The sequence below is a fragment of the Bufo gargarizans genome, chromosome 4 (assembly GCF_014858855.1).
Source record: "Bufo gargarizans isolate SCDJY-AF-19 chromosome 4, ASM1485885v1, whole genome shotgun sequence".
Taxonomy (NCBI): Eukaryota; Metazoa; Chordata; class Amphibia; order Anura; family Bufonidae; genus Bufo; species Bufo gargarizans.
In genome coordinates this window covers 140,759,577-140,766,190 of record NC_058083.1, presented here as the reverse complement: position 1 = coordinate 140,766,190, position 6,614 = coordinate 140,759,577, and positions in this window count along the sequence as shown.

Here is a 6,614-nt window from a genome sequence, read left to right as displayed (position 1 = left end):
CCACCACCACCACTACCACCACAGCCACCACAGCCGCTTGACTTGATCCCTCAGAGGAGTTATTTACACATCAGTTGGATGAAATTAGTGATGCGCAACCATTACTGACAGAGGATGTAGATAACAGGGATATGTCTCAGTCAGGCAGCATTACACACATGGACATACAGTGTGATGATGATGATGATGTTGTACCCACTGCTGCTTCCTTTGCTGAGGTGTCAGATACAAGTGAAGCGGCTGATGATGACGATGTGTCCGTGGATGCCACATGGGTGCCTGCTTGAAGAGAAGAAGAAGAGGGGGAAAGTTCTAAAGGGGAGACAGAGAGAAGGAGGAGACGAGTTGGAAGCAGGGTGAGGTCGTCGCAAGAAGCTAGTGGCACAGTCAGACAGCATGTATCAGCACCCTGGGTCAGCCAGACAGCAGGCCAATCAACGCATGCTGTTGCCACCACCAGAATGCCATCATTGCAAAGCTCAGCAGTGTGGCATTTTTTGAGTCGTGGGAAGTCCAACACCCACCTTGGTACAACTGCTTTGCGAAGGCACATGATCTCACATCACAAACGCCAATGGGATCAACACATGAGTACAAGCAGCACACAAACTCAAAGCCACCATCCTCCTCCTGGTCCAGCATCTTCAGCCACGTCAACCACTGCTGTCCTCCTTGCCCCCTCTCAACCACCCGCCACTCCGCCTCTCACCTTCAGCAGTTCCATCTCATTTGCCCACAGTCAGGTGTCTGTAAAGGAAATGTTTGAGCGTAAGAAGCCAATGTCACAGAGTCACCCCCTTGCCCGGCGTCTCACAGCTGGCTTGACGGAACTCTTAGCCCGCCAACTTTTACCATACCAGCTGGTGGAGTCTGAGGCCTTCAAAAAATTTGTTGCTATTGGGACAACACAGTGGAAGGTAACAGGACAAATTTTTTTTTCAAAAAAGACAATCCCAAACCTCTACTCGGTGATTGAAAAGGAAGTCATGGCATCTCTGACATACAGTGTTGGGGCAAGGGTCCATCTGACCACTGATACCTGGTCTGCAAAGCACGGTCAGGGCAGGTATATCACCTACACTACGCATTGGGTCAACCTGCTAACGGCTGCCAAGCATGGAATGCGTGGCTCTGCAGCAGAGTTGGTGACACCGCCACGACTTGCAGGCAGGCCTACTGCCACCTCCTCTACTCCATCCTCTTCGATAACCTCCTCGGCTGAGTCCTCTTCTACTGCGGCGTCTGGCTGCACATCAACTGAATCCCCCAGCTCCCCAGGGGCTATTCCACATCCCGAATACGACTTTTCAGACATTCAGCGCCGAAACAACATGCCAGTGAAGTGCTTGATTTTCGACAGCCCGACACGTTGGAATTCAACACTCCTAATGTTCGACCGCCTGCTCCAACAAGAAAAAGCCATCAGCGAGTATTTGTATGACCGGGGTGCTAGGACAGCCTCTGCGGAGCTGGGAATTTTTTTGCCACGTTACTGGACGCTCATGAGCAATGCCTGTAGGCTCATGCGTCCTTTTGAGGAGGTGACAAACCTAGTCAGTCGCACTGAAGGCACCATCAGCGACCTCATCCCATTTGTTTTCTTCCTGGAGCGTGCCCTGCGAAGAGTGCTGGATCAGGCTGTAGATGAGCATGAAAAGGAAGAGTTGTGGTCACCATCACCACCAGAAACAGCCTTGTCATCATCGCTTGCCGGACCTGCGGCAATGCTGCAAGAGGAGTATGAGAAAGATGAGTCAAAGGGGGAATGTGGCTTTGAGGAGGAAGAGGAAGACCAACCACAGTAGGCATTCCAGGGTGCTCGTTATTGTCACCTATCTGGGACCCGTGGTGTTGTACGTGGCTGGGGAGAAGAACAGACCATCAATGACATCAGTGAGGACGAGGAACGGCAAATGAGTAGCTCGGCATCCAACCTTGTGCAGATGCGGTCTTTCATGCTATCATGTCTGTTGAGGGACCCTCGTATAAAAAGAATGAAGGAGAACGACCTGTACTGGGTGGCCACGCTACTAGACCCCCAGTATAAGCAGAAAGTGGCAGAAATGTTATCAAATTTCCAAAAGTCAGAAATGATGCAGCAGTTCAAAACCAAACTAAAAAATATGCTTTACACAGCTTATAAGGGGGATGTCGCAGCACAATGGGAATCTAACTGGGGAAGAGGTGAAAGTAATCCTCGACCATGGCGGCAAGGACAGGACGCTTTACAGATGTGTTGTTGATGGAGGACATGCAGAGCTTTTTCAGTCCTACACATCGTCACAGCCCTTCGGGATCCAGCCTTAAGGAACAACTCGACCGACAGGTGGCAGACTACCTTGCCTTAACTGCAGATATCGACACTCTGAGGAGGAAACCCTTGACTACTGGGTGTGCAGGCTTGACCTGTGGCCTGAGCTATCCCAGTTTGCGATAGAACTTCTGGCCTGCCCCGCTTCAAGTGTCCTGTCAAAAAGGACCTTCAGTGCAGCAGGAGGCATTGTCACTGACAAAAGAAGTCGCCTCGGTCAAAAAAGTGTTGATTACCTCACCTTCATTAAGATGAATGAGGCATGGATCCCGAAGGGACTGACAGTGGGGGATACATTTGGCTAACAAAAGGCCTGATGACATGCCTTGGCCTCAAAATGGTCCACACACTGCTGTATGTAATGTCTGCATACCGGATGACTTTCGTGAATTCTCCGCCACCAACTAGGGTTCAAGCCGCAATATTTCAGTCACCTTTCTGCCCTGAAAACATACAAGTGTCAATTCCCCTTTGTGATCGTTACCTTGTTGTGGTGAAGGGGCTTGCGTATCACAATGAAGTGATCATCACCTCTATGAGTGTGTTGGCAATGTTGCCACACCCCAGATGATAAGGCTGTTGCTTCAATATGATCAGACAAAAAGCGATCGGCTGGATAATTTTTCATAGAAAAAACTTTTTTTTTTTAAGTTGTATGGGTTTTTAATACATAAAATAAAAAGATCATAATAAAGTCTCTAAATAGTTTAGTAGAAATAATGCAGACAATTTAAAAAATCCCCATCAATTCCAATACAAAGCAAGTACAAAGCTCAGAACTAAATTATTTCAGGATGTCGTAATGGTTCGTTAATTCGACAATGGTTAATCAATTTGACACATGTCCCCGGATAGGGGACGTAACAGGGATTAATCTGATAGGAATATTACTAGTTAAGACTAGAGTTGAGCGAACACCTGGATGTTCGGGTTCGAGAAGTTCGGCCGAACATCCCGGAAATGTTCGGGTTCGGGATCCGAACCCGATCCGAACTTCGTCCCGAACCCGAACCCCATTGAAGTCAATGGGGACCCGAACTTTTCGGCACTAAAACGGCTGTAAAACAGCCCAGGAAAGGGCTAGAGGGCTGCAAAAGGCAGCAACATGTAGGTAAATCCCCTGCAAACAAATGTGGATAGGGAAATTAATTAAAATAAAAATTAAATAAATAAAAATTAACCAAAATCAATTGGAGAGAGGTTCCATAGCAGAGAATCTGGCTTCCCGTCACCCACCACTGGAACAGTCCATTCTCAGATATTTAGGCCCCGGCACCCAGGCAGAGGAGAGAGGTCCCGTAACAGAGAATCTGGCTTCATGTCAGCAGAGAATCAGTCTGCATGTCATAGCAGAGAATGAGGCTTCACGTCAGCCACCACTGCAACAGTCCATTGGCATATATTTAGGCCCAGCACACACACAGGCAGAGGAGAGAGGTCCCGTAACAGAGAATCTGGCTTCATGTCAGCAGAGAATCAGTCTGCATGTCATAGCAGAGAATGAGGATTCACGTCAGCCACCACTGCAACAGTCCATTGGCATATATTTAGGCCCAGCACCCAGGCAGAGGAGGGAGGTCCCGTAACAGAGAATCTGTCTTCATGTCAGCAGAGAATTAGTCTGCATGTCATAGCAGAGAATGAGGCTTCACGTCAGCCACCACTGCAACAGTCCATTGGCATATATTTAGGCCCAGCACACACACAGGCAGAGGAGAGAGGTCCCGTAACAGAGAATCTGGCTTCATGTCAGCAGAGAATCAGTCTGCATGTCATAGCAGAGAATGAGGCTTCACGTCAGCCACCACTGCAACAGTCCATTGGCATATATTTAGGCCCAGCACACACACAGGCAGAGGAGAGAGGTCCCGTAACAGAGAATCTGGCTTCATGTCAGCAGAGAATCAGTCTGCATGTCATAGCAGAGAATGAGGCTTCACGTCAGCCACCACTGCAACAGTCCATTGGCATATATTTAGGCCCAGCACACACACAGGCAGAGGAGAGAGGTCCCGTAACAGAGAATCTGGCTTCATGTCAGCAGAGAATCAGTCTGCATGTCATAGCAGAGAATGAGGCTTCACGTCAGCCACCACTGCAACAGTCCATTGGCATATATTTAGGCCCAGCACACACACAGGCAGAGGAGAGAGGTCCCGTAACAGAGAATCTGTCTTCATGTCAGCAGAGAATTAGTCTGCATGTCATAGCAGAGAATGAGGCTTCACGTCACCCACCACTGCAACAGTCCATTGGCATATATTTAGGCCTAGCACACAGGCAGAGCAGAGAGGTCCCGTAACAGACAATCTGGCTTCATGACAGCAGAGAATCAGTCTGCATGTCATAGCAGAGAATCAGGCTTCACGTCAGCCACCACTGCAACAGTCCATTGTCATAAATTTAGGCCCAGCACCCAGGCAGAGGAGAGAGGTCCCGTAACAGACAATCTGGCTTCATGTCAGCAGAGAATTAGTCTGCATGTCATAGCAGAGAATCAGGCTTCATGTCAGCCACCACTGCAACAGTCCATTGGCATATATTTAGGCCTAGCACACAGGCAGAGGAGAGGTTCATTCAACTTTGGGTAGCATCGCAATATAATGGTAAAATGAAAATAAAAATAGGATTGAATGAGGAAGTGCCCTGGAGTCCAATAATATATGGTTATGGGGAGGTAGTTAATGTCTAATCTGGACAAGGGACGGACAGGTCCTGTGGGATCCATGCCTGGTTCATTTTTATGAACGTCAGCTTGTCCACATTGGCTGTAGACAGGCGGCTGCGTTTGTCTGTAATGACGCCCCCTGCCGTGCTGAATACACGTTCAGACAAAACGCTGGCTGCCGGGCAGGCCAGCACCTCCAAGGCATAAAAGGCTAGCTCTGGCCACGTGGACAATTTAGAGACCCAGAAGTTGAATGGGGCCGAACCATCAGTCAGTACGTGGAGGGGTGTGCACACGTACTGTTCCACCATGTTAGTGAAATGTTGCCTCCTGCTAACACGTTGCGTATCAGGTGGTGGTGCAGTTAGCTGTGGCGTGTTGACAAAAGTTTTCCACATCTCTGCCATGCTAACCCTGCCCTCAGAGGAGCTGGCCGTGACACAGCTGCCTTGGCGACCTCTTGCTCCTCCTCTGCCTTGGCCTTGGGCTTCCACTTGTTCCCCTGTGACATTTGGGAATGCTCTCAGTAGCGCGTCTACCAACGTGCGCTTGTACTCGCGCATCTTCCTATCACGCTCCAGTGCAGGAAGTAAGGTGGGCACATTGTCTTTGTAGCGTGGATCCAGCAGGGTGGCAACCCAGTAGTCCGCACAGGTTAAAATGTGGGCAACTCTGCTGTCGTTGCGCAGGCACTGCAGCATGTAGTCGCTCATGTGTGCCAGGCTGCCCAGGGGTAAGGACAAGCTGTCCTCTGTGGGAGGCGTATCGTCATCGTCCTGCCTTTCCCCCCAGCCACGCACCAGTGATGGACCCGAGCTGCGTTGGGTGCCACCCCGCTGTGACCATGCTTCATCCTCATCCTCCTCCACCTCCTCCTCATCCTCGTCCTCCTCGTCCTCCAGTAGTGGGCCCTGGCTGGCCACATTTGTACCTGGCCTCTGCTGTTGCAAAAAACCTCCCTCTGAGTCACTTCGAAGAGACTGGCCTGAAAGTGCTAAAAATGACCCCTCTTCCTCATCCTCCTCCTCCTCCTCCTGGGCCACCTCCTGTTCCATCATCGCCCTAAGTGTTTTCTCAAGGAGACATAGAAGTGGTATTGTAACGCTGATAACGGTGTCATCGCCACTGGCCATGTTGGTGGAGTACTCGAAACAGCGCAACAGGGCACACAGGTCTCGCATGGAGGCCCAGTCATTGGTGGTGAAGTGGTGCTGTTCTGTAGTGCGACTGACCCGTGCGTGCTGCAGCTGAAACTCCACTATGGCCTGCTGCTGCTCGCACAGTCTGTCCAGCATGTGCAAGGTGGAGTTCCACCTGGTGGGCACGTCGCATATGAGGCGGTGAGCGGGAAGGCCGAAGTTACGCTGTAGCGCAGACAGGCGAGCAGCGGCAGGATGTGAACGCCGGAAGCGCGAACAGACGGCCCGCACTTTATGCAGCAGCTCTGACATGTCGGGGTAGTTGTGAATGAACTTCTGCACCACCAAATTCAGCACATGCGCCAAGCAAGGGATGTGCGTCAAATTGGCTAGTCCCAGAGCTGCAACGAGATTTCGCCCATTATCACACACCACCAGGCCGGGCTTGAGGCTCACCGGCAGCAACCACTCGTCGGTCTGTTGTTCAATACCCCGC